Genomic DNA, 14372 nt, shown 5'->3' on the forward strand with positions numbered 1-14372 from the left:
ACAGGAAAGCAAATCAGAGGAAGGGGTCAGTGAGCAGGTAAGAGGGGTACGTGTGTGTGCGCGTGCATGCGCACATTAGTGGTAGTGGGGGTGGCAAATCGTGCATAGCTTTTTTAAGGACAGCATATTTTATTGTGAGGAAGTTTCCAAGAAGAAAATGAACTTGATATTTAAAAGGATTATCGTGGCTAAGAAAACAATCTCGTTTACAATTGCCTCAGAACAAAAACCCGAAACACCTAGGAATAAATTTAATCAAGGATATAAAAGACCTATACTTGGAAAATTATAGGATATTGAAAAAAGAAACTGAGGAAGATACAAATAAGTGGAAGCATATGCCATATTCATTGATTGGAAGAATTAACATCGTTAAATATTCATACTACTGAAAGCAATTTGTAGATTCAATGTGAAGATACCAATGGAACATTTCACAGAACTAGAACAAATATTTCAAAAATGTATATGGAACCATAAAAGACCCCAAACAGCAACAGTGATCTTGAGAAAGAAGAACAAAGTTGGAGGAATCACGCTACCTAATATCAAATTATACTACAAGGTCATTGTAATCAAAATAGCATAGTACTGGCATAAAAATGGGCATATAGATAAATGGAACAGAATAGAGAGCACAGAAATAAACCCACAACTTTATAGTCAATATTTGACAAAGGAGACACAAACATACAACGGGATTAAGATAGTCTATTCAATTAATGGTGTTGGGCAAATTTGACAGATATATGCAAAGAAAAAATTGACGACCTTCCTAAACCATACACAAGAATGGTTTAAAGACTAAAAATGGATTAAAGACTTAAATGTTAGACTCTAAACCAGCCGTGGGCAAACTACGGCCCGCGGGCCGGATCTGCCCGTTTGAAATGAATAAAACTAAAAAAAAAAAGACCGTACCCTTTTATGTAATGATGTTTACTTTGAATTTATATTAGTTCACACAAACACTCCATCCATGCTTTTGTTCCGGCCCTCCGGTCCAGTTTAAGAACCCATTGTGGCCCTCGAATCAAAAAGTTTGCCCACCCCTGCTCTAAACCCTAAAAATCCTAGAAGAAAACATAGGCAATAAGATCTTGAACATTTCTCATAGCAATATTTTCTTCTGATATATCACCTCGGGCAAGTGAAACAAAAGAAAAAAATAAAGAAAATTGGACTACATCAAACTAAAAAGTTTTTGCACAGCAAAGGAAACCATCAACAAAATGAAAAGACAAATCACTGAATGAGAGTACATATTTGCCAATGATATATCTGATAAGGGTTTAATATCTAAAATATATAAAGAACTTATACAACTCAATACCAGGAAGACAAACAACCTAATTAAAAAATTGGCAAGGACCTGAATAGACACCCCTCCAAAGAGGACATACAGATGGCCAACAGACATATGAAAAGATACTCAACATCACTAATCATTGAGAAATGCAAATTACAACCACAAAGAGATATCATATCACATATATCAGATGACTATCATCAATAAATCAAGAAATGACAAGTCTTGGCGAGGATGTGGACAAAAGGGAACCCTCGTGCACTGTTGATGGGAATGCAGACTAGCGCAGCCACTGTGTAAAGCAATATGGAGTTTCCTCAAAAAACCAAAAATGGAACTCCCATTTGACCCAGCAATTCCACTTCTGGGAATATATCCAAAAAAACCTGAAACATTAATTCGAAAGAGTATATTCACCCCTATGTCACTGCAGCATTACTTACTATAGCCAAGATCTGGAAGCAGCCCAAGTGTCCATCAATAGACAAGTGGATAAAAAGATGTGGTACATTTACACAATAAATACTACTCAGCTGTAAAAAAGAAAGAAATCTTATCCTTTGCAACAGCATGGATGGATCTGGAGATTATTGTGCTAGGTGAAATAAGCCAGCCAGAGAAAAACAAGTAGCATATTATTTCACTCATATGTGGAATCTAATGAACAAAATAAACTAAAAAACAAAATAAAAACAGAATCATGGATAGAAAACAAATTGACAGCTGTCAGAGGGGAGGGGGAATTCAGGGTTGTGTAGAAAAGGTGAAGGGATTAATCAAAAACAAACAAACAAAAAACCCTCATAGACACAGACAAGAATATGGTGAATATCACAGGGAAAGGTGGTGGGGGGACATAGATGAGGGTAAAGTGGGGATAAAGGGTGATGGAAGGAGCCTTAACTTGGGGTGGTGAACACACAATATAATACAGATGATGTATTATAGAACTGTACACCTGAAACCTATATAATTTTGTTAACCAATGTCATCTCAAAAAAAAAAAATCAATAAAAAAGGATTACCTTGGGTTCAGTAGAAAGACAAGGTGGAAGCAGGGAGACCAGTGATGAGACCACTGCAATAGTCCACTCAGAGATGACGGGTCTTAGGGGAGGTTGGGGGTGGTGAGAAGTGGTTAGATTGGAAATAAAATTTGAAGGGAGACCCAATAGAATGTGCTGATCAATCCTATATAATAAAAGGCCAGCGACCATAACGGCATAACGACCAGAACAACCAATCGACTAGTCACTATGAGGTGCATTGACCACCTCTCGGTCCCTCCCCCCAGCCCACAGGCTTCAATCGCTGGATGGCCAATGGGGAATCACAGGGAACTGGGGTGTGTGGCAGTGGGGCGGGACTGGGGGCTGGGGACTGGCAAGTGGGAGGAACAGCCGACCTCTTGGTCCCTCCCACCAACCCATAGGCTCTGATAGATCACCAGATGGCAAATAGGGAACCGGGGTGGGTATCGGTGGCGGGGCAGGACTGGAGACTGGCAAATGGGAGGAAGATGGCCCTGATTGCAGGCTAGGCCTAGGGACCCTACCCACGCACAATTTCGTGCGCTGAGCCTCTAGTTGAATATAAGAGGTGAGAGGAGAAAAAAGGTATGGTTTAAACAACTGGATGATGAAAGTTACCCTTCACCAATACAGGAAGAACAGGCTCAGGGAAGTGGAATCAAGAAATCAATTTTAGGTATGTAAACAAAAGTTATGAGTCCTCCTGGACATCCGAGTGGAGAGGCTGAGCAGGCAGTTAACATACAGGTTGCAGGCAGAGAGAGGTCTGGGCTGCAGACACAAAGCTGGGAAATCAGCAGAGATGGTATTTAAAGACATCAGTCAAAATGTGCTCCACTAGGGAGTGAGTTTGGATGAGAGAGAAAAAAAAAAAAGTTGAGAATGAGGAGGATTCAGGAAAGGAGACTAAGAAACTGACAGCAGGAAAGAGAAACATCAAGATAACAGCATGTCCCTGGAGGCAAGAGAAGAAAGTGCTTCATTGAAAGTGACAACTTGTGTCAAATGCTGAATGGTTAGATGTGAAAACTGATCCTAGAAGTTGACTCAACAAAAGGTGTTTTTGGTCAGCTGCTGGAACCCGAGCCTACCCGAATGGTTTCAAGAGTGAAGCAGAGGCAAGTGGAAACCAGAACTCTCCAGTACAAATGTATCATGCGTGGTACACGTAACTTCAAGTTTTATACAGACCCATTGCAAAAGTAAAAGGAAATTGGTAAAATTAAATTTCAATAATGCATATTATTTAACTCAATGTATTAAATATCATTATTATAACGTGTGATCAATTTAAAAAATCGAGATATTTAGACTTTTATACTAAGACTTGGAAATCTGGTGCGTATTTTACACTTTGAGTACATCATCTCTGACTTGTGAAGTGGCTGGAGTGTTGGCCAGCACAGGTCTAGACAACACCTTTGAAGGGTTTGCAGTAAAAAGGAGCAGAGAACTGGGCTGGGAGCTGGATTAGAGGAGGTGGCTAATGGAGAGTGAGTCAGTGATGACTGAAACAGGCATTGGGAGAGATGTGATCAGCTACCGTGTGCCAACCTCTGACTGTGTGTCAGGCACTGTTTCATGGACTCACCAATGTCGCCTTCAAAACAACTTGGTGAAGCAAGTGATTTATTACTGCCACCCTTCAGGGACCTGATTCAACATAAACAAATAGCACGGGTGACAATGCCACGTTCATCTGACCAACGAGGCTTCTGCTGGGATAATCTTGGGGCCCACACTGAAGCACCTGGCTGCAGGCCCTGGGACATCCACGTTAATCTAGGTTGGAAGAGAGGGGGGCACATCCTAGCGACCATGATATCAGGCTGCTGGTCACTGCAAGTGCCTGTGTGTGCCCCCTGACAGCTCACCTCAACCACCCTGCCTGCCTCCTAGAGCCTCCACAGCACAGCTAGAAGCTAACCCACCAAACTCTTATTTCAGGATTGCAGAACATCCTGCCTAATGTGAAGGCAATAAAGGGAGGAGGGGAAGAAAGCTCTTCACTGCTAGTGAAGAATTTCTCACGGCAGTACGTAACGCAGTGATGCTGTGGTACTCTCAGCCCTTGTCTTCGGGGAGTTGAGTCTACTCATGGCCATGCACATGAGTTTCTTCTAATTCTGTTTTATTCAAATAAAACTAATTAATAACCCAACCAGAATAATTTAAAAGTAGGTAATTCACAGAATATTAGAACACATAGTCTGAGGTCACATTCTAATCATTACTGTTTCTGAATTCCTTATGATCACATCTGTTGAGAATGTTATACCCAGAGTTGATCAAATCAGGTTAACACCTGGGAGGTGAGAGGTGAAGCCCAGAGGCAAGGGGGTGGAGGAAAAGGTATGGCACTCCTTGATTGCTTGTCCCAGAGCCAGTTTCTCAACCCACTGATGGCTGGTTTCTCATCTACCTTTCAGGGTTCTTTGGGAAGTTTAAATGCGGTGAGGTATATGAAGCACACTTTGGAAACTGGAAAGCACTAAACACATTTGGAAAAGAAAACCCCAAACCTACACAAACCATTTGGGGTTTGTAAGAAGGCAAAGGATGCCTTGCATTTGTAAGGAACTTACATGAGTAAAGTCCTTTACCCCACATCTCATCGGCGTCTTACTGAGTATTCGGCAGACAGGTATTGTCTCTGGATCACAGACTGAGAAGAATGAGACCCAGAGACTAGGTGTCCAAGGCAGCACAGGCAGCTAGGGGCAGCACTGAGCTGAGAGGCCTGGCCCTGCGCAGTGTTCTCCACTGTGCCTGGTGGGTCACTGCCGTGGTGGTTAGAGGTGGAGCTGTAGAGAGAGCACAGGACTGAGTCGTCCATGGGTCCAGCTCCCTCTCGGTCACTATCTCACTGTGAGATCTGGATAAGCCACTTATCTTCTCTGAGCATCAGTTTCCTCATCTATAAAAAAGGGGTAGTAATATCTTGGTAGTGGATACTCCCTTCACTTCCTGAAAATAATACTCAGATTTTCTTCTGGGAAATTATGTCCCCAATGTCCATCCAATATCCACGCATTTCAGGAGGCCTTTGTTTCTATGCCTGACTCCAGAATTGGGCCTGTGACCCAGTCCAGGCCAATCAGAGTATAGAATTCATGAGCTGCAAAGACATGCATGACCTACAGGTGGCCTGGGAAGAGGCCCACTCTCTTTTCCAATGGACCTGGAGCTGCCAGGAAGGACTACCACATACAGGCTGAGAATGAAGCCAACAAAGTAAAAGGCAGACCCAAAAGGTGGTGAGAAACAGTCTTGGTGATATTATTTGTGCCTCTGATCAAGCTATACCTGAATCCTGGACTTTTGAGGCACATGAGCCAAAAACCTTCCTTTTTTGCTAAGCCATTTTAAGTTGGCCTTCCTGTCCCTTGAAAACTACAGGGTTCAAGACTGATACAATCTCTTCTCAGGTTTGTTGCACTGAATAAGTTATTGTATGCAACAGCCCTCTGCAAACAATAAAGCTCTTTTGCAAACAATAAAAGCAGAGTAAAAGTAATATATTATCAGCTCACTTGGGGGCCAAAAATAATAATAAAATATAAAGCTGGAATTACTTTCCATGCTTTTTGACTTTATATTATGGCAAAAAAGAAAATTATTTTTGAATGTTAGTGGGATACTTAATGATTTTCAGGAGCATCAATGTTCTGAAATGTGGCGAATGGTTGAGTTATATAGAAAAGCAGCCCAAGTAGAGCAAGAAATATGACGACGACCACAATGTTAGACCACGATGCCAGGTAACCATGCAGAAGCCACACATCTTAAAATGAGGAAGAGGTCTCCTTCCCAAATTTCACTTCTGGTATTTTCTTAAATTATTTGATAATTAATAAGTTATGGGATTGGAAAGGGAAAAACAGGTGGGATAGGATAATAATGAACAATGAAAAGAAGTAGAGAAATACATAAGTGTATCGACTCAAAAGAATTGAAGCAAAAAGAGGTAATGAAAAGGTAAGTGGTATCTCTTGAATTCCACTGTGGACTGAAGTTGTTTTCTCTAACGGTGATAATGATAGAGGACATCTGTACTGAGGTAACAAACAAAAAAAGCACTGGGTACAGGGACTAAGCCCCTGGTAAATGAGTCCTCATTAGATTCCCATGAGGCAGGCGTGACCTTCCTCATTTCAGCGACGAGGAAACTGGTGCCCTATAAGGCTGGGTTGTCTGCCCAGTTCCCACAGTGAGGGGCAAGGCTTTCGCTGCACTTGGTTTCTCTGGCCCAGTCCCTCTCCAGAGCCCTCCATTCTCTGCCTCCCTCTGAGAGGAAGTGGAGCTCAGCCTGCTGAGGCTGCTGCCCTGTGGGTTAGTAGGTACTCTACTGGTTTTTTTCTTTAATATATTTTTTAAAGTTTCATTTTCTTCTGAATTGGTGACTACAAAACTGTCTTGTAGGTCTAGGGAAGTGCAAATAAGTAGTTGCAAAAATGTTAACCTGAAAATAATATCAGTGAAAAAAATCAAGGAAGTTATTTTGTAGGAAGTACACATTTCACAGGGATTTTCCAGTTTATATTCACCTACCCTCACAACCCTAAAAATAAATCCTGAACAACCTTAGGCCCCACAGTTGGGTCTCTGGTGCCATATAAGTGTGACAAAATTTGGATTTTTAGAAAAATCGTAGGTTTGGGGCCAGCACTTCTTAAAGATGAGAAAATTTACTGGCCACTCAAGAACTGAATGAAAGCTATTTAACTTTGACTAGAAAAACATAAAAATACATGTAACTTTTTTTTTTCAGTTTCAGGGAATTCATGAATCATAGGTTAATAATGCGCAGTTTAAAAGTAGAAGGGAAATATCTGTGAGAAATAGAGAGAAACTTAATGGGAACTTGCCCCGGGCAGAGCTAGCCCACCTTTTGGGGGAGGGGTCAACTTATTAAAAAATACCGCCCTCAAAGAAGCCAGGGGTTGAAAATGCCAACACCTGCAGGAAGGTTGCCACCTTCATTTAGGTGACAATCTTTCCCCTAACACCTCCTGTTGGCGGAGCATGTGGGCCTGCACAGGATAGGAGAGGAGAGGTGGGTGAGTATGGAGCCAGCTACACAGGTAGCAGGGGTGGCCAAAAGAGGGCCCACTGTGGCCCTGCTCACCAGGGAAGAGCTGTCATAGCCAGAGAGAAGACGTCACGCATAACTGTCTTATTTCAAAATTCTGTCCAGAGCTGGCCCGCTGCCCAGGGATGCAGAGGCAATAGCTCTTCCCACTTCCCTTGAACACAGACAGCAAGACCCCCCTTTTTCCAAAACTCCAATCTCACTAGTCTGGGAACCTCACTGCATTTATGAGACTGTTTCCTTGGGAAAATGAGTACCGAATTCTAAATCATCTGTTCGCTAATGAACTTTCCAAACATAATCCAGTCGCATGCTGAACTCTGTGCTGTCACTGTGGGTGTTCCGATGATCACGTGCGCTTTTAGGAATTCGGGCCTGAGAAGCCTGCTCTCTCCAAATTCCTCTGTACCTTAGAGAAGTTCGTGGGTCCTTCCTCCATAACCATACCTCAGTGTGAGTCCACTGGCAGCCACTGGAAATAAAAGGCATTGTAGCTGGGCGGTCTCTATTCTGCCCCCTCCTCTGGGTGTCAGTTAACGGAGTTCTCACTGAAAGTCACGTGTTTATGCTCTTAATATATCCCCCTGGATGAATGCATTCCATCACTTACTTGCTGGCTAAAGAGAGTTTTATCATTTAACTTTTTGGTACTTCCGTTTTTATAGCTGCAAAATGAATCTGAGCTGGCAAGTGGAGACAAAAAATGAAGGTGCTGAGCCTCTTGGTAAAATACGTACAAATGAATATTATTAGGTATTTTTCTCATTTCTAGCAGGGAGGAATAGCAATCTGCTAATCTGGTATTAATGGCATTTAAGTTAACTCCTCTTAGGAGATTATGGAAATGGTGATGATAATAATTAATACTGCATAAGTGCTTTCGAGTTTACAAGACATTTTTATATTCATTATTTCACTTGATCCTTAGAAAAAGCTGGGAAGGCATCACTTTTACCTTTGCTTAACAAGTCAGGGGACTGGTGCTCCCAGAAGCCAAACGATTTGTCATCCCGTGGGTGAGAGCAGAGGCAGTGGTCAAAGCAGGTCTTTTACTTTGAGGTCTGATCCCATTTCCACTTGTTCTATTCCCCACAGTGGTTTTCCTAATTCGATCTATCAACTAAGTGGTCACCAAAGGGAGATGAGAGGTCTCTGCATGAGTAAAGGTACATTATGGGGAGAAAAGCACAAAGGATTAAAGGGCTCGGATACATTCTATCCTATTCCAACTCAGCAAAGGGCGGGTTTCTGTGAAGCCCTAGAGGAGACGACATGAACCATCTCATTTAGAAATACTATTGGCTTAGCATTTAGGAGAATTTTATTATTTAAAAAGAACAAAACCTTAGGTGACTGTAACATACAAGCAAAGGATAGTTCATCTTTAAAAAAGTGATTTCATCTGAGAAAACCTTTTTCTTATCTTCTCTGTCATAGCCTAGAAAAAATGTTCTAAATAGACCAAGCCAACCAAGAACAATTTCGTCTCCACCACCAGCATTTCATTAAGATCATCCACCTGTGCGCCCACATAATGGCCGGTGGGTGACAGCGGATGCTACAGTTCCATCCCTATTCAGGGAAAACTGCCCATCGATAGGCCCTTCTGGGGTGTGGCCCTAATCTGTTCCATAACTACTTGTTAACAGTGTGTTCTGACCCTGAGCACGGGCCTCCGCTGACTGAAAAAGGGAAAGTTAGACAGCACAGGGAGGCAGCGGGCTAGATGGAGAGCATCAGTTTAGTCCTGTTGCTACGGGGGCAAAAGGAGCCTTGTGTCTAGAGAAGCCCCTTGTCATGTGTGTCCCAACACTGAGGCCCCATGTGCACAGGCAGACAGAGCACGCCTATTCCCCCGAACCTAAAAACCATAATTAGTACAATCCTGGTCAATATGCAGAATAAAAAGGAGCTCGCATCACAAACTAAATTTCACAAAATTACCAGAAGAAAATATTAGTAAGTATTTATCCAATTAAAAAAAAAAAAACAACACAAGACACCAAGATCATCTAAGGCAGTCATCATTGTGGAAAACATAAAATTGAGGACATAGACACCTACCACATAGCAATGTCATGAAAGGTAAATTTTAAACTCACTAAAAGTTACTTTCCTTGCAATGTAAGAAGTTTTTATACAATAAGGAGTTTGTAAAATACAAAAATACTAATAGAAAAATGGACACAAACAGAATTCACAATGCAGAGTCCTATTTGAATTAAATACACACTGACCTCAGTTATCAAGTATGAAGTCTGGAGGGGTACAGAATAGATCATTGACAGAGGCTATCTTTGGATTGGGCGTTGTGGACAATTTTTACTGTCTTTGTATATATTGGGAGTCTAAACACGTTCGCACAATTAACATGTACCATTTTGGTAAGCAGTTATTAAGTAAAAAACTAAATTCAAAACACTGTGGGAAATGTGAAATATGGAAACTGCCTCTTCCCACTCAAGGAACATTTCTTAGTGCTACAGGCAGCTCCTGTTTATGGCTCCCATGTAATTTACCACCAGCATTGTTTAGGAAATACAATAAGATGAGAAGAATGGAACCTTACAAAGACTATATATATCAAGAAAAACCTGGAAAAAATACACTACTTATTTAATTTTTTAATACAGAAAAGTTCTTTTCTTGAATGATCTGATTTATACTTATGCAAAATTTGTCCTATGAAAGTTAAGTAATTCTCTCATTGGGGTGCATAAGTTAGTGCATAGTCAAATTGGTAAGTATTTTATTTCTTGTATTCTAAAAACTTAAAGACTAAAATTTCTACTTATTTATAATTTCTATTTATCTTTCCTAAGATAAAATATAACCCTACTCCGATTTTCTTTTCATCACGGTTTTTTCATCTACAAGGAACGTTCTCTTTTGTGCAAAATAATTTTATGGGTTTTATTTAGCAACATGTTCATTGCTTCCTCTGATAGAAATTCAGTGTGAGAAAGGATTTTTGAGGTAATCTGACATCCTCCCCCTGACTGAGAAGAGGGCTAAGGCCCACAGAGGCTCAATTATGCACAGCTGAAAAACACGAAAGCCAAGCTAAAAATAACCCAGGCCAGGGTAGTTTATTGCTGCTTTAGTCTCATTTTCATTTCAATTATATACTCATAAACTAGAAGGAGAGTTCGTTAGTGTTAAAAAGTAGTGTGACTTAGGAGAAGTGTTCAATTTAGTGCCTGTCAGGACGTGGGGGAATCTCACCGACGTGATGCTACAGCGAGGACACAGGGATGTGTGGCTACAGTCCGTCTGCACAATCTTGGCCGTTATTCTCACAGACTGGGCACAACACACATGAACCTAAATATCTTATGTACAGACTCACTTTTAGATAGCACTAGTACTAAATGTCACTTTTTAAATTTCCAAAAGAATCAGACTCTTACGGCTTAGGTTTAAAAGTAAGAAAGTAACTTAGAATTTTGGACATTGCTTCCAAAAGGCAGACAGGATCCAACTGAACCAGGAAGGTTCAGAATGGATATCCTTCCTGGTTCAGTTGGATCCTGAGGCTCTGTTTGAATTACGTTTTTAGGTCACGAGGATAACCTTCAGTGCCCTTGATCTGCCAAACTGTAAGCTCCTTGAGGGTAAGAGCACGTTCTTATTTTTCTTAGTTGCTCCAGGGCCCACCAGAGCTCCTAGTGTAGAGCCAGTATTCAGCAAATTATATAAAAGGTGATGGTAAGAACAGATGGGAAGGGCCTCAGGAGATTAGGAGTGGCTGTAAGCAATGCTCTGTGAGACAGTAGCTTTATGCTGAACCTGAAATGTTCCAGATATATACATATATAAATAACTTGTGGTTATTTGACAATAAATTTATTACTTTATAAAGTTATTGCTTTGGTTATTATTGGTTATTTACTTTAATAGAAAAGTAATGAAAATAATAAATAATTTTGAATTTCCCAAAGGCTCCTGGGCTTTACATCTGAGAAAGAAGTTTCTACACAGGGATTGGGTTTGTCAATATGAAAGAGAATACTGTTGGAATGAAATAAAGTGAAGTGCAATACAAAATTCTATTTCATGCTCTTCATATTTCTAAGGGAAAGAAGGAGAGGGGGGAAAAAAAAACTAAGGTACAAACTCCCGAAATGACTCCCCAGCTCCATTTCTAGTGATAGGTCAAAAATTGAACCTACAAGAGCTTCAAGATTTCTTATGAGAAACTGTAGTAAGAAAAATACAATGACTCATCTCATAATAATGCCCTTTCTTCCCAAAGTACACATCACAATTCCCACATCCCTGGCACAAGAGTACGCGGTGCAGAGCTATTGCAACATGAAGTCGCTCCCTGCACCAACGTCCCGCAGTGGACAGCGGGGAACAGACCTCCCTGGAGCTGCGGGGGTCAGGGGGCAGCATGGCTGTGCTCATTCTGCACCCGTCCCTCCAAAGAGGGGGATCACTCCCTTTGTACTGCTTCGTCTGCAACAGCGGTTCTTTTGTGCAGCCGCCTTTTTAAGAATGAGGAGCTATGTGCAGCTGGCTTCCTTGTGCACAGCAGTTCTGAATAGGCTCCCCCAGATTTCCTCACCAACTGTCACTTAGACACCGAGGACCAAAAAGGATAGAAGAAAAGACGAAGGAAAGGGAATCTGCGACTCAAGGCTACGGCATGAGTAAGGCGCGCAGGCTGCTGCTTGGTACTGGCTCACGCCTTCTGTGGCTGGGAACAGAGAGTTCAGTAAGCAGTTATAGGAAAGTAACTGAAGCTTATTGCCAAAGAAGTATCTCCAATTAGGCTCCTTAGGAAGCCAATCCCCCAGGCCTCACCCAGTCAGATGTTCCTTGAGAATAACTACCAAGACAAAATGAGGTGGATCCTGCCCTGTGGCAAACAGCAATGTAAACTGATAAAAGATTTCAAAGCTCTATAGAAAACGGAAGTTGAGAGAATACTCGCAGGAGAGAGAGAGAGCAGGGCATCACTAGCTTTGGGCATCTGAACTATATAAGGGAGTAAGCATGCCACCTCTGTGCAGAAGGCAATTCTGGGAGGGAAGGGCTATTTATTGACCCTTAAATAGCTGGGACAGGAGGGCTCTCAGAGGTCAAATATCAATGAAGACAGAGCTCCAAGACAAGTGTGGTGGAAGGACTGCTTTGTGGTTGGTTTGATGGGCCATCTGTGGGAGAGAAACCCTCTGCTCGACCTGGACATTTTATTGTTTGTAGGGACAAGCTTGAAAGGTGGTAGACTGGAGGTCTGTGAGGAGGGAGAATGTACAAGTGAGCAGGCCAAGCACAGGTGCACAGGGCCTGTGTTCAGGGATGGAGCTGCATCAGGCTTAGTTGACTTGTGTGGGTGTGGATGGGAAAGTGTGTGAAGGCACGGTCAGAGGTGGGAAGAAAGGACAGCTAAAGAGACAGAGCCTAACCACATCTAAGAGAATTACTCCAAACAGTGGAAGATCCTCATGATGTAAATGGCATGTTTCTTATAAGCTAACTTGGTGAACTCTGATAGTATTATCACTAGATGTCAAAACATTCTGAAGATAAATAAGAACTGTACTGGCTCAGGTAAAAGACTCAGACTAGTCAACTTGTAAGAATAAAAATTCTTTTTAAAAAAAAATATATTTTATTGATTTTTTACAGAGAGGAAGGGAGAGAGATAGAGAGTTAGAAACATCGATGAGAGAGAAACACTAATCAGCTGCCTCCTGCACATCTCCCATTGGGGATGTGCCCACAACCCAGGCACATGCCCCTGACTGGAATCGAACCTGGGACCCTTCAGTCCGCAGGCTCACGCTCTATCCACGGAGCCAAACCGGTTCTGGCAAGAATGAAAATTCTTAACATTTATTAAGTCCTTAAGACAGTGGTTCTCAACCTTGGCTGCACATTAGAATCACCTGGGAATCTTTTTAAAATCCTGATTTCTGGGCCTCATCCTCCGGAAATTCTGTTTCTTTGTTATGGGGTGGGGCCACAATATTAGTAACAAAGAAACAGAATTTCCGGAGGATGAGGCCCAGAAATCAGGATTTTAAAAAGATTCCCAGGTGATTCTAATGTGCAGCCAAGATTGAGAACCACTGCCTTAAGATTACAGGACTTAAATGACAGCAGCTGTAGAAAACTTACATCTGTATAAATATCAGTGCCCCTAAGGAAGATAGTATTTCAGTTGTACTGAGATGTTTTAATTCAACCTTTATAATTTAAGTATCAAAATCACATATCATACAAGATCTCATTTATTCTGTATCCTATCTGAAAGCAATGATACTTTCTAGTACACTTAACTGTTTTCTTAAACCACAGGTCAATTTCTTCATTGCTTGGAGTTAATTAAGTTATATTATAATATACTTGTTTGCCAATAGCATTACTATTTTAGCATTTATTAATTTACTAAGAAATTAAAATTCTAAAAATATTTCAAAGAATAAAATTTTAATACTTTTCACCAAATTTGCCTTATTTAATTAATTTAATATGTATACTTAGAGTTTTATTGATATATGAAGAAATTAGGGCCATGTTGGCTTTTCTGATGGGCATATTTGCTCCAAATGAAGGCACCTACATTTAAATATGAGTTCTCTGCTCTTTACTTTTTCTGGATTTCCATTTACCCTTATTGCCTCTAAAACACTCTCCCTAAGTATTTATTTAAGATGAGATAAGAGGTTGTTTTTAGACCATATGGGCCAAATTTCAAATGCATTAGAAATAAACACAACAGGTAAATTAATATTCCTATAAATTATTTTAGAAGCATAATTATGTCATATACTTCATACCCAGGTTTAATGTCTGCTAGACTTTTTTTCATCTCTTTGTTATAGTTTTACGGCATACTAGTATGTCCACAAATATGAAAAAGTTTGTATAGAACTAAGTTCAGATAAACTGGATGTACACACGCAAGGAGACACTCTCCAGTGCAATA

At 41.0% G+C, this 14372-nt stretch overlaps 1 protein-coding gene across 1 annotated transcript in view; it reads right to left on the reverse strand.

Moving 5' to 3' along the window:
• SLX4IP (SLX4 interacting protein) overlaps window positions 1-14372 on the reverse strand; it is a 180997-nt gene that overhangs the window by 6477 nt on the left and 160148 nt on the right. The window lies entirely within an intron of this gene.

This window comes from Myotis yumanensis, unplaced genomic scaffold (assembly GCF_028538775.1).
Source record: "Myotis yumanensis isolate MYYU_CA2020_CCGP unplaced genomic scaffold, mMyoYum1.0.hap1 SCAF_7, whole genome shotgun sequence".
Classification (NCBI taxonomy): Eukaryota; Metazoa; Chordata; class Mammalia; order Chiroptera; family Vespertilionidae; genus Myotis; species Myotis yumanensis.